Below are 14,276 nucleotides of genomic sequence, written 5' to 3' on the forward strand. Positions count from 1 at the left end.
CATTACTGATTTCATAAAACTAATTGAACATTTTCATTATCACAGGAAGTACTGTACTCTTACATGTAACAAATGTATCATCTATGGCTTTTGTCGTTCGAAATTTGAAAATTTAAATTTTTACAAAAAACTTTTTTATTTATGAATATTTTTTAGTCGTGTTTTACACAAAATTAACGAGTCATCTGACTTGGGCAAAAATATGAAATTTTTTTGTCTCAGTAATTTTCCTTAGTCGTCATTGGTTAATTCAGTTTTTCAGTCCTAGATTAATTATTTATTGCTCGATTTGTATAAAACAAAGTTCATATACTCCGTTGTCTCAATTGTCATTTTTTTTGTTACTGATAGAGTTATCTGTCGGCACCGGAAGTGGCTTAATTTTACCAAAAATAACAATTTTGACAGTTAGGTACCATTTTTCGAAAGCAAATATTATTTTTTTAAAAAACTGATATAACTAAAAGAGTGTGCCCTTTAAAGGCGCATAAAATGTTGGGATCGTTTTTTTTAATTTCGATTTCATTTTCGAGCAAATTCGATTAAGAGGTGAAAAGTTAGGTTGCCAGGCAACAAAACATACGCCCAAAGCAGCTAAATCGTCCGAGCGGTTGACAAGGGTTGTCGCATTTTTATTCCTTTGAAGGTAATTGGGGGCCTTTACAAGACAGTTCCATACAGATCAGATTATAAATTTTGTCGTTTGAGGGTTTACAAGGTTCTAAAAACTGAAACAAGGGTCTCAACTCTGGAAGTAATCTACAGAAATTGTTGAAATTTGACAGGCTTTTTCGTTTTACTAATTTAAATAATGCATATAAATTTCATACATATCGGATGATAACTTTCATCAATCGAGCATTAACAAGGTTTAACAAAATGAAACAAGGTCAATAACTCTAGAAGTAATTATTGTAAATTGCTGAAATTCAATAGGCTTTTTCATTTCACTAATTTAAATCATGCATATAAATTTCACAATATAAATTGTCACTTTTGGCGTTAGAGCGTTCACAAGGATCAATAAAGTGAAACAAGGGCCATAACTCTAGACGTAATAAACAGAAATTGCTGAAATTCAATAGACTTCTTCGTTTCACTAATCTAAAAAATGCATATACATTTCACAAAGATTGGGTGATAACTTTTGGCGTTGGAGCGTTCACAAGGTTCAATAAAGTGAAACAAGGGCCATAACTCTAGACGTAATACACAGAAATTGCTGAAATTCAATAGGCTTTTTCGTCTCACTAATTTAAATAATGCATATAATTTTCAGAAAGATCGAATGATAACTTTTGACGTTAGAGCATTCACAAGGATCAAAAAAATCGTATTGCGATATATTGCGATACGATTTGTTGTATTGCAATACATATTGCAATATATTGTGAAAGTGTTAACTCCAGATTTATTGCAAAAGTAAAGCCTTAAATGTATCTCATAGCAACACTGAAACTCATGTGAAGGTCTTTGAACATGCAATTCCTCTATTGTACAACTAGTCAACTACAAGAACAAGATATCCACAAAACCCATGTGTTTATTTCTTTCTTTCAACAATAAGTAATCTTTGAAAAAATGTCCAATGTGACACTGGGAGTGACAGTCTGACAGACTGATAGTACAATGAGTACATTGCAGAATAATATCTATCAATGATTAAATGTCATTCAATGATCAATTCAAAATAGTTTTGAAATGATTGTCTTGTCACTCACAACTTCACAAGTCACAACAAAGTCTTAACTGAGGACTGAGGAGTGACTAGAATAAGGCACCTGGAAATCTCAACACTTCAAACTTGAATAACATTGTTAACAATTTAAAACTTCTTAACTGGTTAAAACCTCTTTACTGGTAAAAACTCCTTAACTGGTGAACAACTTAAAAAGCAAGTGAGACATTATTCTAATGATTGTCTGTCAAAAAAGTTGAGTAAAAATCTACTTAGTGTCAGTTTGTGACAATGTAACCACTTTCACTATTGAGGCAATAGCCGCACAAGTCATTTTGAGTTTTTTTTCAAGAACAGGAGAACATCAACATGTTTGGATTTCAGTGTAGCTCTTTGAGCTGTTAAAATGTTGCCAGCCGTAGAAAACACACGTTCTGAGGGTACACTAGTAGCAGGAATGCACAAGACTTGTTTAGCAAGTCTTGCTAAAACTGGAAGCCTGTATTCATTTTGTTTCCACCATGCCAGCGGGCACTCTGTGAGAGCAATCGGGGGTAGCTCGTTGTAAAGTTTACATTCGTTTTGAGCAAGAACATGTGGGCTTTGCTTTTGACGTGGATCTTGTCCACAGATATATACCTCCTCAAAGATGTCACCAAGGAAATTGCTGGTACTTCCGCAACTTTCTGGCTCCTGCTTGATCTTCTTCAAAGGTGATGGGAAAATTGGACATACTACTGCATCTGCATCTTTTCCATCATGTCCATCATCTTCTGTGGGATCATCTGGCAGAGTAGGAAGTTCAGGAAGTGCTGGATCAATTTCTTTCTTGATCTTGAGTTTCTTTGCAGGACTATTGATGTGAATCGTAGCAGCTTTAGCTGCAACCTGGTTGAAGACATCAAAGCGGATTTCTTCTGAGAGGAAGGGTAACATCTTGAACCTTGGATCTAAGGCAGAGCATATGTACAGCATTGGTTTTTGTTCAAGATACCTATTTTTCAGGTCTTCAATCAGAGATTCTTTCATCTCCTGGATCATTGGAGAGTCGTCATCAGATAGCACTAAAACTCAGTTCATCAGCTGATGTTGTAAAGGCATGATGAGAGAAACCGTGGGAATCTTTTCTGAACACAGAGCAACTGTCACATCCTTCAGGGGCTTGAGAAGCTTGGTAACCTCTTCAGCTAGTGTAAGGTCTTCATCTGAAAAAGACTTATAGTCCTTAACTTTTAACTCTTTGGACCGAAGTGTAGCAAAAACAGCCACATGCATTTCGAGGAATCGCTGTAACATGTCGTAAGAGCTGTTCCAACGGGTACACACGTCGATGATGAGTTTGTGCTCTGGTACAGAAAGAAGATGGGCTTTAGTTTTCAATACTGCTGATGCCATGTTGCTTCGATGAAAGTACGAGACCAGTTGCCTAATCCTAGCAAGTAGATGACTCACACGCTTTACTTTTAGACATTTTTGACAGGCAAGGTTAAGTGTGTGAGCAAAGCAGGTGACATGCAGCTTGGTTTCGAAAAGTTTTCCTGCTTTCAACATGTTACTTGCATTGTCGGTAACCAAGGGAGGGGCTCCATCAATTGCTGGCAAGTTCCATTCAGTAACTGCTTCGTTTAGAACCTCTGCCACATGTTCACCTGTAAATTTTCAAATAATGAACTTAATAAAGCAAATTACAGCTAAGAAACAAACTGTTGTATTAAGAAATGTTTTGTTTACTTAAACATTATTCATTAAATTATTATCATTCATCACATTTGAAAATTGAAATTAACGGTGAGGTTTGAAAAGACTTAATATAATTATTCAAAATTTGTAAATATAAAGCAAACATGGAGAGTTGTCTATTTCATTCATTACAATTTACTGAATTTACAATTACATTTGTCTAATTATCTAAAATTCATACCAATTTTAAGTTTCCCTATTTTAGGTCAGATAATAGACTATTAGACATTGAATCAAAGATATCAGTCAAATGAGTAAAGACTATTCTATGAAGTAATAAATAAAAATAAATAAATAATGAGATTTGAATTTGGAATATACATTTTAAATGTATTCATTTCTCTCTCAGGAGTCATTGAATGAAGAATACATTAATATGGAATATTTAGAATTTTAACTTAAATGTCAACTTATATTCATCTACCTGTGTGACTTTCTGGGAGTGCACGTATTTGCAGCACATAGTTCACAAGCTCCCAATCAACATTAATGTGGACGGAAGTAATCGTCATGTATGATTCTGTTGCACGTGAGGACCAGCCATCTGTTGTAAGTGCTACCTGTAAATTTAAATTATGAGCCAATGATTTAAATTTGAATAAAAACTACTAGTCTTTAAAATATATATTACACAAACATAAATATTTAATTGATAATGAACTTTTAAAATGGATCTATTTACATAACTGATTATTGATTATTGATCACTCAGTCATTGAATACGTTTGAATACAGGCTGTGATTGTGCACTGTTATTAGGCCTATAGTTTACTGTGTTATATTGGTTTTTGAAAAAAATTGAATTGATCAAAATTTGTTATAGCTTGCACAATAGATTTGATTTGATTTTTTAATAATGGAAATTAAACTAAACACTTCAAAAAATTCAAATACACCAGATTAAAATTAAAAAAACATATTAAAATAAGGCAGATATTGAAATAACAAATTTTTTTATAACAAATTAACAATTATCATTCAAAGTGTCTACAATTATTCATGATTTTATTACGCTTCAGTTTACATATCAAATGCAAGAAGCATGATTATACAGAAAATAAGAATTTCATGTTAAGTTACCGTTTCAGCTGATGACAAGTCCTTCTGAACAAGTAGTTTCATTTCTTCATACATCTTAGGGATGATTATTTCAGAGAACTGCTTACGACTCGGGACTTGATATCGTGGGTCCAAAGTAGATAATAATTCTCGAAATTCCTTTGATTCAACAATTCGAAAAGGCCTGAGATCTTTCACAATAAAGTTAGCAATCTTGTCCGTGATTAATAAAGCACGTATTGATTTTGAGCTGTATTTGGTTGTGTTTCCAAAATATCCTGAGATCGTGCTTGACTCTCGTTTTTTGACAGTAGAAACCTGCTGGGAGCTTGACTGTATAGTGTTGTGTTACTGACAGATTTCGATTCATTTGATTGTGATGATAGGCCTATTGTAAACGAATAGTGTCGCCTCATGTGCGTGTTTAAATTTGTTGTCCCCCCGGAATACCTCACTTCCGCGTTACATTTATTGCATAATGCAACATTCAACATTAAATGCCCATCTGTTTTCATTTTCTTCAAACTGAAATGTTTCCAGATACCAGCTTTTGCCTTAGTATTGGCCACTTTTGTAAAATTGGCGTCTGCTTCGACGCCCGCCATTTTGGTTTGTTTACGGGACAACGAAAGATGAACGAGACTATCTTTTTTTAATTTACATGGTTTAGCCATAAATAAAGCATAGTTTTATTTCTTAAATGACCAAATGACATTCTCGCAACTATTAGTGTGTAATATTATTAAGGAAATTCTCAAGTTTTCAATAAAATTGACAATCTCACGGAATATTCCGATAATTATTACGGAAGTTGCCGATCGTATTGACTGAACCGGTTCTTGGACGTGTATCACGATATGATGTATTGGCAAGTTTGAATCGCAATACACCGGTATACCGGTTATATCGCCCACCTCTAGCCATAACTCTAGACGTAATAATCGGAAATTGCTGAAATTCAATAGGCTTCTTCTTTTCACTAATCTTAATAATGCATATACATTTCACAAAGATTGGGTGATAACTTTGGGTGTTGGAGCGTTCACAAGGTTCAATAAAGTGAAACAAGGGCCATAAATTGCTGAAATTCAATAGGCTTTTTCGTCTCACTAATTTAAATAATGCATATAATTTTCAGAAAGATCGAATGATAACTTTTGACGTTAGAGTGTTCACAAGGATAAATAAAGTGAAACAAGGGCCATAACTCTAGACGTAATTAACGTAAATTGCTGAAATTCAATAGGCTTCTTCGTTTCAGTAATCAAAATAATGCAAATAAATTTCAGAAAGATCGGATGATAACTTTTGAAGTTTGAGCGTTCACAAGGATAAATAAAGTGAAACAAGGGCCATAACTCTAGACGTAATTAACGGAAATTTCTGAAATTCAATAGGCTTCTTCGTTTCAGTAATCAAAATAATGCAAATAAATTTCAGAAAGATCGGATGATAACTTTTGAAGTTTGAGCGTTCACAAGGATCAATAAAGTGAAACAAGGGCCATAACTCTAGACATAATAAACGGAAATTGCTGAAATTCAATAGGCTTCTTCGTTTCAGTAATCTAAATAATGCATATAAATTTCAGAAAGATCGGATGATAACTTTTGGCGTTAGAGCGTTCACAAGGTTCAACAAAGTGAAACAAGGGCCATAACTCTAGACATAATAAACAGAAATTATTGAAATTAAATAGGCTTCTTCATCTCACAAATGTAAACAACATATATCAATTTTAAAACAATTGGATGATAACTTTTGGCGTTAGAGCGTTTACAAGAAATTGTGGACGATGGACGGACCGACAGACAGATGGGGGCGACGGCAATATACGTCCACATTTCAAGGTGTAAAATTGACCTATTTACAACCCATTCGGGCTTTTCAGATTTTAAAATATTTCTACGTAACTTTTATAAACTTGTAGCTATAATCCATACGAAGAAAATGTATGTTAAAATAAGTTTGTAATATAAGCAGTTACCTAGAAATGGGCAATTTTGCATAAGTCACTGTTTTCGTTATTTTGCCTGTAAAATAGTCAATTATTATTGGATTTTCACAAAAGTGACACCATTTGATTCAAAAAGCAAGTATGCGTCGTATCAAATTGATTACAATTTAAAATTGACACCGAAAGTGACGCCATTTTGTCAAAAAATGCATTTTTAAATTTTAAAATCAATATTTTGTTCAACCAAGAATTATTTAATATGTATTAATAATTTTAACTTTTGGTTTACATTCACATATTAATAAAATTCATAAGGTCATATAGATTTTGTTTGTCATTTGTGTGGTGAACCTATGTCATTCACTTTGTAATTCGTGTGGTCAACCTGTGTCATTCAGTTCACCATTCATCTGGTGAACCTGTCATGCTGTTTGTCATTCATGTGGTGAACCTCTGTCATTCTGTTTGTCATTCGGCTGGTGCATCTCTGTCAATGGTGTTGTTAAACTCTGTCATTCTGTTTGGCATTCGTCCCGTGAACCTCTTTCATTATGTTTGTCATTCGTATTGTGAACCTCTGACATTCTGTTAGTCATTCGGCTGGTGTACCTTTGTCATTCTATGTCATTGGTGTGGTCAACCTCTGTCATTCTGTTTGTCATTCATGTGGTGAACCTTTGTCATTTTGTTTGTCATTCGTGTGGTGAATCTCTTTCATTTTGTTTGTCATTCGTGTGGTGAATCTATGTCATTCTGATTGTCATTCTGTGGTGAAACTCTATCATTCTGTTTGTCATTCGTCCGGTGAACCTCTGTCATTTGTGTGATGAACCTCTGGCATTCTCTGTCATTGGTGTGGTGAGCCTATGTCATTCTGTTTTGTCATTCGTCTGGTTAAATTCTCTCATTCTGTTTGTCATTCGCGTGTTGAGAGAGAGAGAGAGAGAAATGGGGTTTAACGTCCACTCGACACAAACTAGGTCATTTCGGGACTAACATATGGTTTTAATTTTATTTACATAATTCGCTTGCACGTAGGGGTCTTTAGCAGTGGGAGGAAACCGGAGGACCCGGAGAAAACCCACGAGGTTGGACATTCGCGTGTTGAACCTGTCATTCCGTTTGTCATTCGTCTGGTGTACCTCTGTCATTGGTGTTTGTCATTCGTGTATTGAACCTCTGTCATTCTGTTTGTCATTCGTCTGGTGGGCATGTGTCATTCTGTCTGTCATTCGTGTGGTGGACCTCTGTCATTCTGTTTGACATTCGCGTGTTAAACTTGTCATTCTGTTTGTCATTCATCTGGTGTACTTCTGTCATTTGTCTGGCGAAGCTCTTCTTCTGGTGAACTTGTGTACATTTTATTTCATTCCTCTCGTGAACCTTTCATTCTTCTTGTTGATCTCTATCATTCACTTTGTCATTCGTGTGGTTAACCTCTGTCATTCTCTTTGCCCTTCGTCTGGTGAACCTCTGTCATTCTGTTTGTCATCCGTGTGTTGAACTTGTCATTCCGTTTGTCATTCGTCTGGTGTACCTCTGTCATTGGTGTGATGAATCTCTATATCATTCTTTGTCATTCGTCTGGTGTACCTCTGTCATCGTCTGGTGAACCTGTCATTCTGTTTGTCATTCGTCTGGTGTTCCTCCGTCATTCGTCTGGTGATCCTGTGTCATTCTGTTTTTCATCTGTCTGGTGGACATCTGTCATTTTTCTTTGTCATACGTGTGGTGAACCTCTGTCATTCTGTTTGTCATTCGTCTGGTGAACCTCTGTCATTCTGTTTGTCATTCTGTCTGTCATTTGTCTGGTGTACCTCTGTCATTTTCTGTCAATCGTGTATTGAACCTTTGTCATTCGTGTGTGAACCTGTGCCATTTTGTCATTGCAGAGCTACACCAGACGAATGACAAAGTGAATGACAGAAATCACCAGACGAATGACGTAGCGAATGACAAACTAAATGACACTGGTTCACCAGCCGACTGACGTGAATGACAAGACGAATTCAGCAGGGGTTCACCAGTCAAACGACAAAGTGACTGTCAGGGATTCATCAGGCCGCCTCTCAAGGCGAATGACAAAAAGAATGGCAGGTTAACAAGACGAATGACAAAGTGAATGGCAGAGCTTCACTAGACGAATGAGTCTTGACACAGGTTCACCAAAAGAATGACAAGATGATAACTGGATGGTTAACAAAGTGAATATCAGCCAGATGAATATGACAGTAGTTCAGCAGACGATTGACAGAGAATGAAACACACGTTCACCAGACGAATGACAAAGAGAATGTCACAGCCTCACCAGACAAATGACAGAGAATACAATAGATTTGCAGGACGAATGACAAAGTGAATGACAGAATTAACCGAACGGATGAATGACAAAGTGTCTGACACAGACAATGACACAGATTCACCAGGCGAATGACGGAGTTAATGATAGAAATTATGGTGAAATTGTCAAGATATTTGGAGATATTTATTTATGGTGGGTCACCCTACAATATTTATATGGGCGATAATCCGGATAGAATCTCGGAAAACGCTAAAATAATAAGTGTAGGCCTAGTCTAGTGAGCAAACCGGAGCAAAATCTGACGAGAACATTTAGTCATTCTGCAGTACGAAGGGTTAAATCTCTACTCTAATAGTAAGTGCAGGAGGACCGCACTACAAGTAAAACAAAAATCTACAAGATAAACCTGCAGACAAGACAGAAAATAGACATTGCACCAAATAAACAAATATCAAATCAGATAAAATTAAAGAATCCCCGCCAAGATTCTTGAAAAAGGGTATTGCACCCGAAACGTTGGATTAATATAAAGATCTTTTAAATCTACAAGTCTGTTGCTGGTTCTGTTTGGCGGGGATTCTTGAATTTTATCTATTCTACTATTCCGCCCCGCCGGCATCATTTTTTGATCCAGATCCTACGCAGGTGTACAAGCCTGTCCAGCTTTTCTACTTATTCAAGGGAGTGTTGCCGTACCCCTCCTTGTTTTCCAAATATCAAATCAAGAAGTGAATGGGCCATCCGTTAGTGTAAACTTAGCTACGAGAACTAACTAAAAACGCTGAGATATACTGATGTGCTTGTTTTTAGCTAAGATTGGATGCCTTTAGTTCCAAGTGGCAAACTCAGTTTCTTTATTAATGTGTGTACCATCTTAAAAATAAGTTAATTTTATACTATTAGTACTTATTACACATACGCAGTCCAATCTACTGAAACAACATTCATTTATCAGCAAATATTGACAATAAAGTAAATGAAGCGTTGTTTTTAGGCAGTGTCTATTTTGCCAGCAGTCGCGCTCTGATTGGTTCATTTTCACTTCTGTTTGACATGCGCAGTTCTCTTATTCCTGGACTTGATGCCGGCTATTTCAACTCGTGGGCTACTTTGCCGTCTGACATTAACCCATAACCAGAACCCGAACCCTAACCCAACAGTTTTATTCCTCTTTTGTCTAACATTACTTCTTTCTCCGTTTCTTATAAAGGGACGAAATAGCCATTCTTGAATTTCTATGGTAGAAACTTTTAAAAGAAAATAAGATAATAAATGTAAATTGTAGAAAAGCATTTAGAATATTATTCTATTTTGGTCGAGGGCGCATTTCTGTTCTGCGGATTTTGGTTTTTAATTTAAGTACTAAGACTGTCAGTGTTTTTTGTTTTTCCCGTAAAATCGTGCTTCTGCGCCGAACTTGAAAGCCGGAGTTGTCAAAATGGTGGAATATATCAAGAATTGCACAACAGCGCATGTCGAACGGAAGTTTTTATCAAAATTGATTCGGACGTTCATAATTACGCCGTAATATCGGGTTATGGACATAACGGCCAAAAGAAAAAACGGTCAAAAATTTCTGGTCATAACGGCCAAAACATTGGTCATAACGGCCAAAATATTTTTTGGTAATGGTTTAATGAATCAAAATATTCAAAAAACATAAGAACAAAAACAATTTTAATATATTTTATTTTTGAATGGCCATAAATTATTTTATAACAAAAATAACAACAAAAAATAAACACGGAGGCATATGTTCATGATCAATTGAAACAAATATATTAATTCAAAAGAGGAAGAAGAAATATCAGGAATGCGATGTATTAAAATACAATGTGTTTTAACACTTAAAGATACATTAAGGGAGATTAGAGTTGGCTAAAGTTAATATCCGATTGAATTTAAATTTATACACAGTGTTTAAGGTCATGGGACGAAGAAGCCTATTGATTTTAAGCGACATCTGATAATTACTGCCAGTTATGACCCTTGATCACATTAAAAACTCTTGTGGATGCTCTAGAGGCTAAAGTTAATATCCGATTGACTTTAAATTCATACACAGTGTTTAAGGTCATGCGATAAAGAAGTCTATTGATTTTCAGCGATTTCTGATAATTACTGCCAGAGTTATGGCCCCAGACTATCTATTCAACGGGTCCACGGTGACGGGAACATATCCGTAACATCATGCTAGCACTCAAATCTCCATTCTCATATTCTCTCCAAGCATGGTAAATCTCTTCTTGGGCGTTCGTACATGTTCGGATGAAATAACGCCTCAATTTTCCTTCGAACAATAATGCGGCTTGAAGGGGCAACATGTCGACTTCTCCAAAAAGAAAGCTTATCAGCTTATACATACATCCCCAACTGCTGCTCACCAGCCTTGTGGTTGATGCGTCGATGCCACCCTGAAATAAAATTTAACAAATAATTAAATTCATGTAGAATAAAATGGTATATTACATTATAGGCGACCATGCATTTAAGCCAGATAAAACTTAATTTTTGAATAGTCTGTACACTTTACATACCTTCTATGTTATTGTTTATCCTTATTGTCTGGTTAAACACACTCCAAGATGACATTTTAAAAAGGCTATGGTCAATCCACTGACGTTCCATATAATCCATTAACTCAATTAGTTTATCGTTTGTGGTTTTACCCTGAAGTTGGTAAAATGTCACGTATGTGTGACTTTGGCAAAAAAGGTAAACTCATTAGTTTTTTTTATGAAGCTATGGGTGCCACCATGAACTTTATATTTATTCTGAAAAACATAAAATTAAAATTATCAAATACATATGCATACACTGTATATAATTCTGAAAAACATTAATATGATCTTCATAACATATGGAAAATGCACCGTATACATTTATTTATAATCTAAATAAATAAATTGATAAAACATCTGAACCTACCTTTCAGAAGAAGCTAATAGTGATGATTCAATTGTTGCATTTAGTGAAAAGTTTCCAACAGGGACATTGCAGACAGAACACACAAAACTGATAGTCTGGTCTTGGGCTCTTAAGTAGTCTTCCTTCGAAATGTCTGTACCACATAATCTGTGTGTCCAACTACCACATGCATCACAAGAAACAGCATGCTGATTTTTTTGACAGTTTTGGCACAATAAACACACTTCATTATGACACAAGAGTAGAGTCAAGCATCTGATCTTAGGAAATATAGATCAACGAATGATTATGATTCGTTTCGTTCGTTTCTGGGGTTTTACGTCCACTTCCACCTAAGGTGATATTGTAGACAAAATATGATTATGATTCACTTCATTTTAATTTATATATAATCTAAATTGTCGTGAGAACATGAGACAAGTATGCCTCAACATTATACAAAAATGGTCCAATTAAAGAGGGCTAATTTAATAAGGGGTTTCAACAATTACATAAAAAAAAAGCTTTAAACAATGGTGTCTTTTAAAAGTTGAAAAAGTTATAAAGGATGTTTTGATAATCATTGAGACAAGAATGTCTCATCATTGTGAGAAAAGGCTCGAATTATACCAGATGGTTAATTTGGGATAATGTTGTGACAATCACATAAGACAAAAGAACTTTAAAACTTTATAAATTGCAAGATTGAAAAAGTTATAAAGGATGTTTTGACAACCATTAACAAAATTTTAATTATTTTTTTTTTAATCTAAAACTCTGTAAACTTGGCTATTATTAAGGGCAGGTAGGAGAAAATTTGGGAGTTGTGACCAAAATTTTTTTGGGCCGTTATGACCAAATTTTGGCCATTGTGACCAAATTTTGACCATTATGACCAAATATGTTTTGGCCGTTTTTGCTTTTGGCCGTTATGTCCATAACCCGTAATACCTACTGCGCAACTCTGATCAGATGGGTACTTTGATTGGCTATTGCACACGAGACCCCGCCTTTATGTGTGTACAGACGTAAATTTAAAATGTCGGAAAAAGCGATCTACTGTCACTTTGATTTAAAAAGAGGGGATTTGTACCCGTTTCAGGTAGGATTATATGCTTAATTGTAGTTGGGTGTGGCAGAAATATTATAAATAACAATAACCAATCGTTGTTTTGATTAAAAATATTGTCAATTTTGTTTACAAATGCCGGGTGCGAATCGCTCTCGCATGTGCTACATTGAAGGTAATGGCCTCATCTCTTATCTCGAAACACGGAGGGTTGAGAGATTAAGGAATAAGGTTTGTTATCTACTCTAGTGTAAACTAGGCTCGGCTTGCTCAACTCTACGTATCTAGTCTAAAAGTGTTAGGCCTATACTTGAACTCTAATCCTTATTCCGTCCATGCCTTCACTATAAGCTTACCGCATCTGGTGAAAGGGTTGCCATTGCTTTTGCTTGAAACTACTAGCCAGTAGCCTAGTTTCTGAAAACACAAAATCGCATGCACTTCTCTAATCAACAAGATGGCGTAGTCATATTAACATCCGACGTACACTCGGCAAACTTCGGTGGATTCCGTTACTCTACATGAGACATCTCGGCTGTATGACGGTAACAATGACGTCTACTATAGTGTCTATTAGATGTTAGGCGCAATCTTCATCCCTAGCGTAGTTCCTTTAGGAACTGTCTCGGAGCGGACGATGTCCACTGACAGTTGTTGTTGTTAGTTAGTTGTATTTTACGTCCGCTTCCACCGAGGTGATATCGCAGACAATAACATGTTATGTATTCAAGGTGCAATAATTTACAATGTGATTAGTGAAAAAGAGGATAATTAGGTTTTTATATATATGTACAGAAGACAATAGTTAACAGAAGGAGCACCCGATCCAGCAATGTTACCCACTACTATAAGGAATCTGTTAGTAACAAAATCCTTATACTACTGGTAACAACGGCAGGCCGTCCGTACCGTACGGTACCATAATATCTTATACCAATAGATAACAACGGCCGATCACTTAACAAGGGACTGGACTATCTCGTCTTTCTCACTCGGTATTGTGAGTTATCTTTCCCGGACCATTTGGCGCGAGATTGGAGCGGAAAGAAGGATCTATTTATGTAATTTTAATTTACTGCGCTAGGGTTCGACTACGAATCAGGCCTGTTGTAACTGTTACCTGTCCCTGCTCTGTAGGCCTACGCTACTCCTCGGGTCACAGTACTCGTCTAGGCCATAGATAATATCCGTCTGGCTCTAGTCTAGTAGGCTAAGTAGTAGTGAATATATAGTGAATAGTACTGTAACTGTAGCTAAGCTAGACATCCTGGTCCGTCGGTAGGCTTCCCAGAAAAAGAATGGGAATGAATAGTCTTCTTAAAGTTCAAAGTAAACTGCTAGGCCTAAAAGTCCAACACTGGTGTCTCGAATCTAAAAGGAACATAGTCATAGATTAGGCCTAGAGACAGCACACAGACTAGCCTATTTTTCAATAAATTACAAAACAAAAAAAAGCTGAGTGAGCATGCCATTTGATTGGTTATGTATCATTATATATTATATCATTCCCAAACCAATAGCATACACTGTAGTTTGTTTAGTTCCAAGTTGTAGCGCTTGGCCT

The 14,276-nt window shown here is 35.8% G+C and overlaps 3 long non-coding RNA genes across 3 annotated transcripts in view; all 3 read right to left on the minus strand.

The window, feature by feature from the left end:
* The window catches only part of LOC126816730 (uncharacterized), a 63,172-nt gene extending 49,947 nt beyond the window's left edge, over positions 1-13,225 (minus strand). Inside the window, exon 1 of the long non-coding RNA XR_007678528.2 lies at positions 13,069-13,225. This is a non-coding gene — a long non-coding RNA (uncharacterized LOC126816730). The remainder of the gene's footprint in view (positions 1-13,068) is intronic.
* LOC130012302 (uncharacterized) lies at positions 1,473-6,445 on the minus strand. The gene is made up of 3 exons (XR_008787718.1): positions 4,499-6,445; positions 3,843-3,978; positions 1,473-3,327 (listed from the first exon to the last, which is right to left on the minus strand). It is a non-coding gene; the product is annotated as an uncharacterized LOC130012302 (long non-coding RNA).
* LOC126816737 (uncharacterized) lies at positions 10,409-13,062 on the minus strand. Its single transcript, XR_007678546.2, has 3 exons — positions 11,665-13,062; positions 11,274-11,510; positions 10,409-11,150 (listed from the first exon to the last, which is right to left on the minus strand). It is a non-coding gene; the product is annotated as an uncharacterized LOC126816737 (long non-coding RNA).
* Positions 13,226-14,276: the final 1,051 nt, after the last annotated feature.

The sequence above is a fragment of the Patella vulgata genome, chromosome 3, assembly GCF_932274485.2.
Source record: "Patella vulgata chromosome 3, xgPatVulg1.2, whole genome shotgun sequence".
Taxonomy (NCBI): Eukaryota; Metazoa; Mollusca; class Gastropoda; family Patellidae; genus Patella; species Patella vulgata.